Below are 16,126 nucleotides of genomic sequence, written 5' to 3'. Positions count from 1 at the left end.
CTTTTTATGTAGCTGGGATAAATACCTAGTGGAATTGCTGGGTCAGATGGCACTTATACACTTAATTTATGAGACTGCAGGCGGTGTTCCCAATACAATGTCCTATCTGTGCCCCCATCACCAACATACAAGAATTCCAGTCGTCCCACAGCCTTGCCAACACTTGGTGTTGTCAGAATTCTCCACTTTATCATTCCAGGAGCTGCCTCATTAGTTAATCTTTTGAATAACTACAAGAATTAAACTGTAGTGTGATCTGCTAACACGGTCTAGTGGGAAAGGCAGAAACCAATGCAGCTGACCCTTGAACAATGGGGAGGTGGGAGCACTGACCCCCAAGCCATCGAAAACATGGGTACTGCTATCTCTGCCTCAAAAACAAAGGAAATGGTCCATGACTCGGCCAAGGGCGGGAAGCTGAAACAGTATGGATGGGATCAGGACTCCACCCCTTGTTCTTTTGATTCCACATATTGTGATCTCTAATCAAACACAAACTTTCCCCAAACTTAGTCAATTTAAAAATCTGTAAAATGAAAATACAGGTACTACGCTTATTGAAAAAAAAAATTCGCATATAAGCAGACCCTTGTAGTCCAAACCCGTTCAAACCCGTTCAAGGGTCAGCTGCAATTATACACTCCAAGCTGCCCATTTCTGTAAAGTAGAGGTTGGGAATTGATTCTGCCGGAGGTCGGGAGGGAACCATCCTAGGTCCCTGAGATTCGGCGTGACTGCATCCGATCTGCTTTGTGCATCTCTGGCTGCTGTGCAGAGACTGGCCATCAGGAGGATGAAACTTAAAAACGGAAAACAGAGACACATGACACAGACCAGACTGTGATCCTGAAAGCTGACTGTAGGGTGGGAGAGAGTGAAGGCGGAGAAACGGGCAGGTCTGAAAACACCTTAACCAGGAAGGCACCTTGTCAGCTAAGGGAGAAGGCAGCTTTGAGCAGCCAGGCCTCAGGGTGCAGAGCTCGGCACAGAGACAGAGCTGCCCGCTCGCTGCCTGGGGGCAGCAGCCGGGGACCAACCGGGTCCTCAGCCAGATGTTTCAGCAGAGTGATGGCAAGAGAAAGAACTTCTACTCACAACACTTCTGACAGCAATCGTGTGGGTTTTTCCGCATGCCAACCAATCCTCAGATGCCAGCTGGGTGTGCTACCATCCACACGGAGTTAGCATCACGTCCTGCAGTTGAGGGCTTGGTGCCACGATGCCCAGCTCCGCACACCAGCCCAGGTCTCTCACACTTCTGACTTGGGTCCCCACAAGCCCTTTCTTGGGTTCAGTAATTTGCTCACAGAACTCAGGCAAACACTGCTTACGTTTACTGGTTTATTACCTACTGAAGGATAAGATTAAAGGATACGGACGAACAGCCAGGTGAAGGGGCACAGAGGGCGAGGTCTGGGAGGGTCCTGCGGGCAGGAGCTTCCGTCTCGGGGAGTTGGGGATGTGTCCATCCACCTGGAAGCTCTCCAAACCCCATAGTTTGTGAATTTGTTTGGAGTCTTCATCAGGTAGGCACGATCCATTGTTAACTCAATCTCCAGCCCTCTCCCCTCCCCGAGGATGGGGGTGGGGCTGGAAGTTCCAAGCCTCTCATCCTGGCTCAGTATTTCTGAGCCATCCGGGAGCTGCCTCACTAGAACAAACATGCTCCCATCACCCAGGAAGCCCCAGGGGATTGCGGAGCTCTGTGCACGGGCACTGAAGGCAGACACACATCTGTCCGCTAGGTCACAGCTGTGTCACAACAGCCAGGTGGGACGGGGCGCAGAGGGCAGGGGAGCTGGGAATTGAAGCGGTGAGCATCTCAGGTCGGGTTCTGCAGACACACACCCTCGTTCAGAGTTCACGTGAAGGGTCCCAGAAACAGAGGTGGGGCCCGCCTGCAGGTACCGTGATGAAGGTCTGGAAGTCGGGGTGGGGATCTGTGGGGTGGATGGAAGCAGAGACAGAGCAGAGATCTGAACCTGGACTACAAAGTAACCGCGGTGGCCTTGGGCAGGAGCAGGGCGACTCGTCCCCGAGAAAGGCGTTCACGTCCTTCTGGTGTGGATGGGAGTGGACAGAGGGAGGGCACCCTCTGCCTCAGCAGTTCTAGATACAATGGGAGTCAGCGTCCTGCTGAGAGGGAGAAGCGGTGGTCAGGGGGTCAGCCCCGTGGCATGCTCAAGGCTGGGATCATCCCTGTGGGGATGGGAATGAACCCGAGCTTAGGAAATATCCTCCAGGATCGTCCTGGGTGACGCAGCTCCAGAAACAGGGGGGAGAACTAGAAGCAGGGACTGCGGGTGGGGTCGGTCTGAGCCCCTCTGTCCACTGCAGCCTCCTTCCTCTCCTCCGCTGCTCGGACCACTCGGCACCAGAATTCCCAGAGCCCAGACACGGTCCTCCCCAGCCCCCTGCTCCTCCTAGCAGTCCTGGATGATAATAAGGTCAAGGTGGCTGACTGCCCAACCCTGAGGTGTGCTGGCCTCTTACAGGACAGCAGGGGCTGCAGATGCCCTACTTCTCACCGGCGGAGAAGCTCAGGCCACCAGGTCAGAAAAACAGATGTACCTACACACAGGAGTGGGGTGCGGGGCGTTCCTTTGGGCTCCTCGAATCATGGCACCTTCCTGACTGCGTGTCTCCTCGACACCGACGACCCCTGTGCTCACCCTGCTGAGAATCAGAGCTTATTCTGGGCAGGACCAGGGCTCTCCGAGCAGGAAAGAAGCTTCTAGAACACCCGTCCTCCTTCTCTGTCCCTTCTTGGACATTCCTTTCCAGCTCCAGCTCCCCAAACTTTGAACCGTCCTGCCAGAGAAGAGGAGGGGAGGGCGGGATGGAGGGAGGGAAGAGACACAGCACTCCAGCCCACACAAGTCCAGGTGTCACCTGCTGGCCTCAGGGGAGCCTGCATGTGAACCTGAAGCCCTGGGATGGAGGCCTTGCACCCGGCTCTCGACCCACGTCTGCGGCTGGTGGGCGCTGCCTGCCCTTCTCGGGGCCCTTCGCCTCCCCCGCTGGACACGGAGCAAAGTGAGAAAACAGCTCGGGCCTCACGGCAAGGGCTCTGGGAACAGAACAGCCCTGTCTCCGCCTGGAACAATGCTTCCTTCTCGCCCTCCAGATTCCCGTGACGCCAGAAACAGCAGTCGTGGGACCCGCCTCACTGATCTTGCCGGGTTCCTCCGCCTCGTCGCCGCTTCTTGGCTTTCCTTTCCCTCTCCCGCCCCCTCGTGTCTCGTTGGGCTGCCAGCCCTCGGAGGGGACGCGGGTAGGGGCGGGGCGGCGGGGCGGGGCGGAGATGCTGCAGGCAGGCCGCGGAAGGGCGAGCGAGAGCGAGGGAGGGAGCGGCCCGGATCAGGGCACAGGGGCTGGGAGCCCCTCCCACTCGCCAGCCGCCTCCGGCCCAGCCCGCTGGTTTGGGGCTGAGCGAAGGCACCCACACACCCACCACGGCGGTCGTTTCCGTAGAGACGGACACGCAGCTCTGGGCAGAGGGTGTGCTCCAGGTCTGTCCTCTTTTCACGCAACGCAGTGTGTTTGAGGTTCATCTCAGCCACTGAGTGCAGTTTATTCCTTTCTGTTACTGTCCTTTCTGATACTGTTACACGCAGCGCTCTCCTGTGGGACCAGACCACACTTCGTGGCTACAGCCGCCCTTTGATGCAATTTGACTTTTCCCAGTTTTGAACTATGTGCACTGTTTTGAACAGTTTGAACTGTTAACGAATAAAAAAATTCTTTTAATGGTCTTTTTACGGGCTTATGTTTTCCTGTACCTTGAAGAAATACCTAAGAGGGCTGTTGCTGTGCTTGTCCTACGAGAAGCTGCAAAACAAATGTTCCAAATGATTGTACCATTTTACACTCCCATCAACAATGTGTAGTTGTGATGGTTAATATTATGGGGCAACTGACGGCCATGGGTTACCCTGAATGAACATTTTTTCCAGGTGCTCCCAGAGAAGATTGGCGTTTGAGCCCGTGGACTCAGTAAAGGGCCCCCACCGCATGTGCGTGGGGATCGTCCAATCAACTGAAGGCTTGAAAAAAACAAAAGACGGAGGAAGGAGGAATTCCCCATTTTTCTGCCTCATTGATGAGCTGGGTCATCTCAGGTCATCTCCTGTCCTCTGACTGGGATTCACACCATCGGCTCCCTTGGTTCACCGGCTTTCCTGAGTCAGATGGCACATCCTGGGGCTTGTCAGCCTCCATACTTGTGTGAGCCACTTCCTCATATTCAGTCTCTTTCTCTCTCTCTCCCCCTCTCCCTCTCCCTCTCTCCATATATGTATATAATATCCCACTGGTCAAAGAGGAAATTACAATGGAAATTCTGATTCTCTTCCACATCAGGGCTTACAGGAAATGGTGATATATCTGAAGAACACTAGAATAAACTAGACAGGACTGGAGGCTTCAATCAGAGTTCTTTCTGCCCCAGCACCATGCCGCACCCACTTCAGCATTGCCCTGCCTGGTGGCCCTGAGCCTAGGGGGTCAACACAGCCATTGTGGAAATGGGGAAGCTGCACTCCGTGCTTCTAGTTATGACGCTGCTACTGTATTGTCCCCATGGTCCAAAAGAGCATGATTTCTGAGTGAAAAATGATGACAATAGCAGCCTCCTGAACTTCCTTAAGTTTCTTAAAATGAACTTGTGAGCCATCTATTAGAAATAGTGATTCAATATGTTTTCTTGCTCCTGAAAAAAAAAAAGTTAGACCCAAATTATATTATGGCTTAGTGAGCATCTACTCTTCCCAGACATCATACTGCATTCTTTATATAGTTCTCTCTTTTAAACATCTTATCTATGATGTAGATATTATTAGTCACATTTTCTAGATGGTGAGATGGAAGCTCAGAGACCTGTGTAAGTCACACAGGATTTTGTTAGTGTTAGAAACCAAAATAGGATCCCCAAATCGACTCCCAATCCCTTGTTTCATCCATATACAGTATAATTTCCCTCTTATCTCTGCTCCACTAGATCAGAAACACAACACGTAACAGGATTTTCCTATTGTGTGGTGAACAGAACTAATTCACTTGGTCTTTCTACCTCTGTCCACCATGGCTACTAAGAAAATTGGGTAGGAGAACTTTGAATAAGGTACTCAAAGAGCCCGAGGAAAAGAGACCCCAAATAATGTTTCTGATACTAAAGACACTGAGAGGAAGTATCTTTTTCAATTGATTCAGGCTCTAGTATATTCCCAGGGTGCTCTAAGATAGGTCTGAAATAGTTTAAAAACAGCTCAGTCTTTTTCCATAAAGTTAGAGAATGCTAATAATAAACATTGCTAAAATATTCCCTTACCTACTCTTATTTTTTCCCAACCATTGTAGCCTTTATATGGTAGCTATGATTTATATGAGTCACAATTTCCAGGGAAAGAAATTTTACAGAGCATGGGGGCTTTAAAGGCACTCAATGTTCAAATTAGCTTTCTGACATTTAGCTACATGGTCTTCCTTCTATAAACCTAGTGAATGGTACCTCAGATCTTTAAGGTGTCTGGCAGTTCTGACGTTCTGACTTTAAATTACTTCTAGAGAGAGATTTGATTGAGAGATTTGGGCAGGAGATGGGAGAGGAGCTTAGGGCATGGCTCATCTGTTTACCTTGTTGACCAGGTAACAGGCAACATTCTTCAGCTGTCATTTCGGTTTGTATTCTTGTTAAAGATGCTTTGTCTCAAGTTTTGTCCTATAGCAGAAATTAGAGCAATAATATGCTTCCTTTTTTAAATTATAAAACAAAGAAATGCTCCTGGCAAACAATTCCAACAGCACAGAAGGAAATTCTTGTTTATCTTAGGCGCTTCTGTGAGGAACCAAGCATATGCGTGGATTTTTTTTTTTTTTTTTTTTGCGATACGCGGGCCTCTCACTGCTGCGGCCCCTCCCGCCGCGGAGCACAGGCCCCGGACGCACAGGCCCAGTGGCCATGGCCCACGGGCCCAGCCGCTCCGCAACATGTGGGACCCTCCCGGACGGGGGCACGAACCCGCGTCCCCTACATCGGCAGGCGGACTCCCAACCACTGCGCCACCAGGGAAGCCCTGCGTGGATTTTTAACCTCAAATGGGCTCGTAGTATAAGGATGCTTTTTAGGCCCAATAAGCGCTGTCCATTCCAAGGGTGAAAACGCAGGGTCAAGCTCTCCCTCTTACAGCATTGCTTTTTGGCTCTTACAAGATACGGAATTCTAGAACCCATGTTCACCATCAAGGTAAAGGTGAAAATGAGCGCTTTCCAGTAAAAGGCAAGCTTTAAAAATTGTCTCGGCAATGTGTGAAATCATTGCATTTCCAAACTCCAAACACTTGGCGGGCCTCGGGGCAGCTGACCTTCTGAGGAGCCAGGAACGCCCCTGCTGGCACGGCCAGCGAGCGAAGGGAGGGTGGGTGCTCTGGGGACAGCGAGGGGGGTGGGGAGATCTAGGGGTGTGATCTGCCCGGCGGACTCTGCCCACGCGCCCGCAGCCCGAGGGCTCCCCGGGGAAGAGATGGGGGTCTGGGGGTGCCCTGCCGGGCGCCCCCCTGCCCACGAGTGAGCAGCCCGAGGGCTCCGTGGGGAAAAAACACGGGTCTAGGGGTCCTGCCTGGCGCCCCCAGCCGACGTGGGCGCAGCTAGGCTGGGCTTTGAGCCGAAGGAGGGGGTGCGGGTGGCCACGTGGCTCCGCAGGAATGCGCGGGCGCGGGGGCGGGGCGCCGCAGAGGAACGGGCAGGCGCGGCAGCCAGTGGGCGCCCGGCATCACCCAATCCAGCCAATCACGGCGTGCGGGTGGGCCTGCCTCCCTGTGGGCGGGGCGGGGCTAGGGCGCATCCCGGGGCCGCGGACAAGAGGAGGGGAGAGGGGTCCTCGGAGGGACGGCGGGCCGGGGTCCTGTCCTGGCTGCAGGGTGAGTGCGGGCCGGGGATGGGCGGGGGTCCTGTGGGTTGAGCGCGGGCGGGGGGCGGATGGCGGGTGGGGGTCCTGCGGGGTGAGAGTGGGTGGGAGGCGGGCGGGGGTCCTTGAACGGCGCCTCCAGCGAGCCCACCTATCGCGGGGATTCGGAGTTTCCTTTTTTTCCTTTGAAAGTTGCACTTCTGCCTAACTCCCCCGAATTGGCCAGATACCACCGCTCCTTGAAGTCCGGGCTGCCCGCCCGCCCCAGGTTTTGGGTGACTGTGCGGGGGCCACTCGGGGTGCACCTTGCCCCCGGGCACGGACCGTGCAGGTGGCGGAGCTGAGGCCCGGGACAGCCCCCATTTACCGCGAATCCCGGCGGTAACGGGAGCCGGGTCGAGACCCCGCACGCTGTCAGGAGGGTGCAGGAGGGACCCCAGGCCGGGGCCCCAGTGACGTTGCAGGAGGAGTGGCGAGTTGGGGTGTTTAGGTGGGGAGCAGTCATGTATATTTTCCGAAAGAGGAAAAAGTCCTTGGCCCACTTTAGGGTGAAAATAATTACTATTGTACTTAAAAAACCCGTACGTGTTTCCTCCCCCTCCCCCCATCTACCATTCCTGGGGAGACTGAAACGGGTGTGCTGCCAGTGGTCGGCAGGTACCTTGCTCATCCCCACCTGGCCACACCTCCCCTCTGGGAGATCCTCAGTTTGAACGTAAAAATCTGAGTAAATGAAATGTTTCAGCTTTTAAAAGGACGTGAACATTCTTAGAAAGCAGCAGACGTACTTGGTGCAATGTGATATTCTTTTTAATTACTAGAGGTAAAAATTCTCACTAACTCAAAATGCAATGGATTTTTAGCTCTTCTTTGGTTGAGCCACAAAGAAAAAAATAAAGTAGTCATCAGTGTTCTGGATTTTGTGCAAGAGTTACTTAATATCCCTTCAGGTAGAACATTGGGAGGGATAACGTTTTCACTGTTCATTTATTGCTTAAAAAATATATTTTGGACATCTGTTTTCTAGGAAATAACTTTTATTATAATGGAAAGATGAGATATACTCTGTGTAATTTAAAAATATAATTTACCCCTTAAGCTCGCACGGTGTTTACTTGATTGGCCCTGGGATATGATTTAGTGGCCACATGTGCAGTTAGGTGACTCAGTGACTCTTTATGGTTTCCTGATTTCATGTCCATAAGAAAAGTCACTCATAGAAAGTGGTATTTCATAATAGATTAGTCTCTCCATACAGGCCAGATTCTATCAAAGCAGTTGTAGATATTTAGGGATGAGGTAAAATCCAAAGTTATTCAATATAGCTTTTTATCTTTTAAAAATCGAACTTGACTTTCTCGTTTTACCAAATTTGTCATCTTGATATTTTGACGTGCCGCGTTTTCTCTGCAGTTTTTCTGGTGGGGTTAGAAGAACTTCTTGACTCTTTGGGAATTCTTGGAGATCGAGGGGTTCTGGTGGCATTTGGACCCTGGGCTGAGTTCTGGAACTGCTCACCCCACCCTGGGGAGTCAGGTCCCCACAGAATTTGTTTACTCACTTTGGAAATTGCTGGACCGCAAGTGTGTGGAAATGTGTTTTAAAATAAGGACGTTCTGCATAAGTTAGAGCAAAATAAAAATGCTGTGAGTTTGGCTGTATTACTCTGGAATATCAATAATACAGACCCCTGTTGAAAACTACAATGTTCTTATTGCACAAGGCATGATAGAAAAGCTGCAACGAAAAATTCACATCTTGGGATATTCAGAGCATATTCATGTATACTTCATACATTATTCATAGTTTGCACAGGTAGAAACATACGTGGAGTGAAACAAGATAGAAGGGGAACATAGATGTTAAACATTTATGGGGTAGGATTACTGCTCTCTCGGTTAAGCCTTCTGGAAGTGTAATTTGAGAAAACGAGGTGGGAAGTTCTGGGAGCTTTGCGGTACAGAGGGGTGTGCAGGTCTGCGGGTGGGGGGCAGGGCCAGCTCTGGGGTGATGGCTGTGAGCAGTGAGGCACAGGAGAGCTGGCAAAGGACCCTCTTATCTGCCACCAGCCCCTACCCACCATACCCCCCCCCCGTTGTCTCTCCTTCCCAACTCAAGCTTTTCAAAGATCCAGACATCAAAGTTTGTTTTTGCTGCTGCTTTGTTTTTGCATGCACAGTTTCAAAACTTTGATTATAAAAATGAGCAGTCATGGCACTGGTGTTATTCTTTCATTTCCTGTTCTTCTTTATATCATGAAAGTAATGCGTACCTGCTAGTAGAAGTTGCTTTCTCTGGGTTGTTGATGTTTCATGGTTTCATTAAAGAGTGTTCAAAAGATTTTTTTTAAGTTTTTATTTTTTTTTTTTAGGTTTAAAGTGTTTCTCTTCCATGAGCTACGTTCTGATACTAGAAATTACTTTTTGAAGTAAAATGCAGCGCCAAAAGCTTCTCCAGCCTTGCAGTGCCCTTGGGAAAGGGAGCTGTAAAGAAAGGTCATGGGTGGGTGAGGGTGATGCTTTGCGCTCCCACACAGATGGCTGAGCTAGCCTTCCACTGGGGGTGCTGGTGACCTGGTGGCCTGTCTGAGACTCCAAGGGCTTGGCTCAGTGAGTCCCCTGTGACCCTGACCTGGGTATTTAGGAAGAAAACAAAAGGAATAGGTGAGGATGCCCGAATACTCTGTACACTGATAGCTACACGTAGCAGAGGACCTTTCGAGGGCAGGGCTTTGCTTCCTGGGCTGAGGTTTCGCTCTTTTTCTTGGGCTGGAGGCCAGCAGGCTGTGGGGAACCCGAGCCTCATGTGTGGACATCATTTTTTTTTTTTTTTTAAGAAAGCACTGTGGACATTCAGACTCCGAAGTCAAACAGATACGAACTTTGAACTTGAGTCATTTCTCAGTGGTGTGGAGAATGGGAGCTGACAGTACTGGAAAACCTGAGGAGTTTTACTTTGATAAACGTGTTTTGTGCACACCTAGTGTTTTATTCTGTTATTCGCCTTATTTCCCTGAAGGGAAGATGGGGGTGGGGGGTGACTTTAGCTGGTTTCTGACTTGACGGGACGGAGAACATCGAGCAGAAGGGGTAGCGTCTGTGCTGAGGCCGTGCTCAGCGCCCATCTCCACTGGGGTTGGAAGGCCTTAGACCCCCGGAAGGATGTAGGGGAGTCGCTTGGCTGCTCTGCCTTCGGGCCAGGCTCTGCCTTGCTTCAGCAGCGGCTTGCAAGGGCTGCTCGAAAGTGTAGGCATCTGCCTAGTGGTGGGGATGGGAGGCGGTGTAGGCCACTGTAGATACTGCCCAGGAGTTCCAGATTTAACCGTGATCCCATTTTGGGAGCCAGAGCCTGCTTCTGGGTAAGGAGTGCTGAGCTCTGAGGGCAGGAATCCGGCATGTTTCTTGCCTCCCTGTGTGTGCAGGTCTGAGCCTGGCCGGGTGGCGGCGCCTGCTCCGGGCTGGGGCTCGTCGCGGGGCTGGCCGCCTGCTCTCTCCCAAGGACGTGGACTTGGCTCCTGGCCCCGGCCAGCGGCCCTCTTGCTGCAAAAGTGATAAGACGTTGACTGATGCTTTGTTCTCAAGCACTTGACTCCACAGGTCGCTGGGAAGCGGCCACGTGGGCAGCACTGATTCACGTCCATTAGAGAAGCTTGGGCTGGACGTCACCTGCGTGGCCAGGGACTCAGCCAGCGGGGCCCTTCTCCCAGAGCAGTGCCGGGCGTGGGCCTCTGTCTCAGAGTTCTTGTCCCGGCTGGCGTGCCCTAGATCGCTTTTCAGTTGGAACTAAAATCAGACTCAGGCTGTTGGGGTCCAGGGTCTGCGGAGGACAGAGTCCCGTCTCAGGCCCAGAGCTGGGGTCTAGAGGGAGCCCACTGGGCCTGCTGCCGGCCTCTGTTCTGCAAGAGCGTTTAGACACATGCTGCTCCTGGTGATTTAATAGGAAGGAATGAAAGGTGCAGCATTTGCCAGACGACAGAAGTATTTGGGAAACGAATCCCAGGTAGTTGCAGGGGGGAGAGATTGTTTGCAGGGTGTGCGGCTGCTGCAGCCAGTCTGGGCCGACAGGAGGGCATCGGGACCCTGCCTCACCTCCTGCTCACCCCGGAAGAGCCGCCGCCTTCTCCACCTTTGTGGGAGGAGGGTGAGGACCCCGGGGAAGGTGAGGAGGGTTCACACCAGGGTGCTGTGCCCACGGCTCATTCCCTGCCGGCGCCTGGGTGTGCTCCATGGCCCCGTTCCCTGGGCGCGCCTGCCGTCTGTCCGGAGCTTCCAGCAGGGAATCTAATGTTAGGCCATCGCCTTAGGCCTCCGTCTCTCCCCAGATGAAATACATTCAATGTCATTTTGTTTTCATGCGTTTTAAAAATCAAGTTCTTGTACTTAAACTTTTAAAAAAAAGAACAACCTTTTTACAGATGGGAAGAGGTGCAGATGGTCACATGATGCAGCAAATCTGGAAGGGATTTATTAATTTGATGGATATTTAGTGAGCACCTACTGGGTGCTGACTACCAAGTGCCCTCAGTCCCAAGACTAGGCAGTGAGCAGAAGGCCCAGGTCCTTTTCTCATAGGGCTTGTGTCCTGTGCCCGGGAGACACTGTAGACAGGAAGGTAGATAGTACTTTAGATGATGATAGAAATAAAGCAGGGGACAGGCCTGGGGGTGCTGGGGGGAGGGGCCTGCTACTCACAAAGATGGCAGGTAAGGCCTCACCGGGAAGGTGATGTTCGAGTGAGGACCTGATGGAGAGTGACAGCTGCGCTCATGTCCACCCAAGAGCATTGCGGGCGGAAGGAGCAGCCCGTGCAAGGGCCCTGCGGCAGGAGTGTGTTGTGAGCAGCAGGAAGGCTGGTGGCCGCAGTGCTGAGTGATGGAGGCTGAGGCAGGGCTCCACCTTGGGGAGGAAACAGTGACAGAAAGGGGTGCGAACGCCGACTGTGCTTTCATGGGTCCTGCTGGGTGCAGCCTTGAGAAGGTTACAGAGGAGCAGGAATGGGGGAAGGGAGGCCAGTTATGAGGCTTTTACAGAAACTCAGGCAAGAGACGGATGGTGGCCATGGAGGGAGGGAGAGATGGCTCACCTCATTGGGGATGTGCTCTGAAGGTGGAGCTGACAGCATTTGCTGGTGGATTAGATGGTGGGGGGAGAGAGAGAGAGAGAGAGAGAGAGAGAGGGAGGGAGGGAGGGAGGGAGGGAGGGAGGGGGAGGAGAGAGGGGTCGTGGACAGATATCTTTGTGATATCCTGTTTTTATTTCCTTTGAATAAATACCCAGAGATGGGATTGCTGGGTCATATGGTAGCTCTATTTTCTATATTTTTGAGGAACCTCCATACTGTTCTCCATAGCGGCTGCACCAATTTACATTCCCACCAACAGTGCACAAGGGTTCCCTTTTCTCCACACCCTCATCAACACTTGTTATTTCTTGTCTGTCTGTTGATGGCCATTCTAACAGGTGTGAGCTGATATCTTATTGTGGTTTTGATTTGCATTTCCCTGATGATTAGTGATGTTGAGCATCTTTTCATTTGAATTTCTTCTTTGGAAAAATGTCTGTTCAGTTCTTCTGCCCGTGTTTTTAGAAATCAGATCGGTGGTTTTTCGGCTATTGTGTTGTATGAGTGCTTTATGTATTTTGGACATTAACCCCGTATTAGATAGATAATTTGCAGATACTTCCTCCCATTCTGTAGGTCGTCTTTTCACTTTGTTGATGGTTTCCTTTGCTGTGCAGAAAGTTTTTAGTTTGATGTGGTCTCGCTTGTTTATTTTTGCTTTTGTTACCTTTGCTTTTGGTGTCAAATCCAAAACCTCATCACTAAGACTGATGTCAAGGACTTTATCACCTGTGTTTTCTTTTAGGAGATGTATGGTTTCAGGCCATACATTCAAGTCTTTAATCCAGTTTGAGTTAATTTTTGTGTATGGTGTAAGGTAATGACCTATTTCATTCTTTTGCATATAGCTGTCCAGTTTTCCCTGCACTAATCATCGAAAAGAGATTGTCCTTTCCTCTTTGACTGTTCTTGCCTCCTTTCTTGCAGATTAATTGAACATATACACATGGGTTTATTTCTGGGCTCTCAGTTCTTTTCCATTGATCTATGTGTCTATTTTTTTGCCAATACCATTCTGTTTTGATTACAGTAGCTTTGCAGTGCAGTTTCAAGTCAAGAAATGTGATGCCTCCAGCTTTGTCCTTCTTTCTCTTGGCTATTTGTGTGTTTCCATACAAATTTAAGGATTGTTTGTTCTATTTTTGTGAAAAAAAACCATGGGAATTTTGATAGAGATTACATTGAATCTGTATATTGCTTTGAGCAGTGTATAGACATTTTAATGATAGTAATTCATCCAGTCCGTGAGCACAGAATATCTTTCTATTTATGTGTATCTTCTTCCGTTTCTTTTACCAGTATCTTATAGTTTTCAGTGTATAGGTCTTTTGCCTCCTTGGTTAAATTTTTTCCTAGATTTTTTCTTTTTGATGCAATTGTAAATGTGATTGTTTTCTTAATTTCTCTTTCTGACACTTCATTATTAGCATATAGAAATGAGACAGATTTTTGTATATTAATTTTGTATCTTGCAACTTTACTAAACTTGTTTATTCTAACAATTTTTTTGGTGGAATCTTTAGGGTTTTCTATATATAATGTCGTCAGCAAATAGTGACAGTTTTACTTTTTCCTTTTGATTTGGATGCCTTTTATTCCTTTTTCTTGCCTAATTGCTCTGTCTAGGACTTCCAATACTATTTTGAATAAAAGTGGTGAGAGTGGGCATCCTAGTCTTGTTCCTGATCTTAGAGAAAAAGTTGTCTGCTTTCCATTCTTGAGTATGATGTTAGATGTGGGTTTGTCCTAAATGGCCTTTATTATGTTGAGGCACATTCCCTCTGTACCCACTTTGTTGAGAACTTTTGTTTTGAATGGGTGTTGAGTTTTGTCAAATGCTTTTTCTGCATCTATTGAGATGATAATACGATTTTTATCCTTCTTTTTTAATTTATTTTTTATTTTATATATTTTTAGAATTTATTTTATTTTTGGCTGCGTTGGGTCTTCGTTGCTGTACTTGGGCTTTCTCTAGTTGCGGTGAGTGGGGGCTACCCTTTGTTGTGGTGCACGGGCTTCTCATTGCGGTGGCCTCTCCTGTTGCAGAGCATGGACTCTAGGCACGTGGGCTTCAGTAGTTGTGGTTCGCGGGCTCTAGAGCGTGGGCTCAGTAGTTGTGGTGCATGGGCTTCATTGGCCCACAGCATGTGGGATCCTCCCGGACCAGGGCTCGAACCCGTGTTGCCTGTATTGGCAGGCAGGTTCTTAACCACTGCGCCACCAGGGAAGCCCCTATCCTTCATTATTTTTTGAAACATGGTGTATCACATTGGTGGATTTGCAGATGTTGGACCATCCTTGCATTCCTGGAATAAATCCTTTTCACTTAATGTTGAATTGGGTTTGCCAGTATTTTGTTGAGGATTCTTGAATCTGCGTTTATCAGGGATATTGGCTTATAACTTTCTTTTCTTGTGACATCTTCATGTTCTGCAACTTTAGTGAATTTTATGAGATATGTACAGAACATTCCATCCAGAAGCAGCAGAATGGACATTTTTGTCAAGCACACATGGAACATTCTCCAGGATAGATCACGTTAGCTGACAAAACAAGTCTTGATACATTTAAGAAGACTGAAATCATATCAAGCATCTTTTCTGACCACGATGGTGTGAAACTGCTAATCAACCACCAGAAGAAAGTGGGAAGATTCACAGAAGGTGCCCATCCCTGTGGCTTGGCTGCCATAGTTGCACTTTCTGTGCCGTCTCCTTTGCCTCTCCCTCCTCATTCCCATCATCATTGTGGTCATGAGCCTAGCCTCTTGCCCTACAGCCTCCTGGGGGATGGCCTCCATCCACCTGGCCCTCCTCCCCGATGCCCTGTCCACCTGATGCCAGTGTGGCCTTGTGGCCTCTCCCGTTGCATGCGGAGCACAGGCTCCAGACACGCAGGCTCAGCGGCCATGGCTCACGGGCCCAGCCGCTCTGCGGCATGTGGGATCTTCCCGGACTGGGGCACGAACCCGTGTCCCCTGCATTGGCAGGCGCACTCTCAACCACTGCGCCTCCAGGGAAGCCCCAGTGTGACCTTTTAAAAAGGCAAGTCTGGCCACATCAGTCCCTGATCAAACACCTTCCGTGGCGCCTTCCGAGCTGAGGCCGAGGCTCTGCCCTGGACAGGCCCCACCTCAGGCCACAGCCTCCTCTGCCTGCCCTCGCCTCATGCTGCTCTCCCCCGAGTCTTCCTCAGGAAAGCTCTCTCCACTGCCCACACTGAGGCTGCACTCCGGCTCTGTCCTCCTTCCTCCCGTCCTGGGGAGTCTCAGCCCCCCTGCAGCAGGGCAGATGTGACTGCAGACGCTGCCTGGACACAGCCCTCCTTCCCACCCCACAGTGGTCCACAGTGTGGCCCAAGCCAGTGCTGGGTGTGTGCACGGTGCCAGCATCCCAGGGGATGGCGACTGTAGGGTGGGACCAGGTGGAGCCAGGCCGCCCCACACCTGGGCTGAGCTGCTGCCCCTGGACGCGTGATGAAAGGCTCCAGGGAGCTTTGCGAGGACAGTGGCTTCGTCTGCATCCGACTGCTGTAATTACACATTTGCACAGCACACTTCCTTCTCTGTGGAAGAATTTCATTGTGTTTCCTGTAAATAACGGGAACTCCTGCTGGAATATGAGCCCCTGGGCCAGGGCCCTCACAGTCCGTCACCCTTGACCTTGACCCACGTGCCCCTGCAAGGAAGGCAGGGGGATGGATGTCAGCCCCAGGGTTTTCCCAGGTTCCTTCCATTCCTGAGGCTGGATGTCCTTGTCTGTAAGGATTGTTTTTGAAAGTTGGGATTCACATCATGCAAGAAATTGCTGTGCGTGTGGGTCACAGGAGGAGGGGTGGGGCATTGCCTGCCGTCTCGCCTCCTCGCCGCCCTCCTCCCCTGATCCCTTGGGGTGATTTGGTGCCTGTTTGCTCTGCGTCCTTGGTCAAGTCCTGAACTGCCACCGGCTGGGGTGCTCTGTGCCTGTCCTTGGAGGGGCATGTGTGGCGGGGGAGGTGGCAGGGAGGCCTGGGCAGACAGAGGACAGGCTGCAGCCCAAGAATTAATCAGAGGAAGAGATGCCCACCAGCCGACTGAGAGGGCACAGAATGTCACACACGGAG

General features: G+C 50.9%; 1 protein-coding gene across 5 annotated transcripts in view; it reads left to right on the top strand.

The window, feature by feature from the left end:
- Positions 1 to 6,836: 6,836 nt before the first annotated feature.
- The window catches only part of ARHGEF10 (Rho guanine nucleotide exchange factor 10), an 88,945-nt gene continuing 79,655 nt past the window's right edge, over positions 6,837 to 16,126 (top strand). For 4 of the 5 annotated variants that reach the window (XM_022570866.2, XM_089903596.1, XM_089903595.1 and 1 more), the window contains exon 1: positions 6,838 to 6,917. The gene's annotated coding sequence lies outside the window, so the exon portion shown is untranslated. Of the gene's footprint in view, positions 6,918 to 16,126 lie in introns of all 5 variants that reach the window. The other variant, XM_022570870.2, reaches the window with a different exon arrangement.

The sequence above is a fragment of the Delphinapterus leucas genome, chromosome 21 (genome assembly GCF_059928025.1).
Source record: "Delphinapterus leucas isolate spDelLeu-1000000601 "Yukka" chromosome 21, BTC_Dleu_Yukka2, whole genome shotgun sequence".
Classification (NCBI taxonomy): Eukaryota; Metazoa; Chordata; class Mammalia; order Artiodactyla; family Monodontidae; genus Delphinapterus; species Delphinapterus leucas.
The sequence above is the reverse complement of the archived record's forward strand: the minus strand, read 5'-3'. Positions and strand labels throughout refer to the sequence as shown.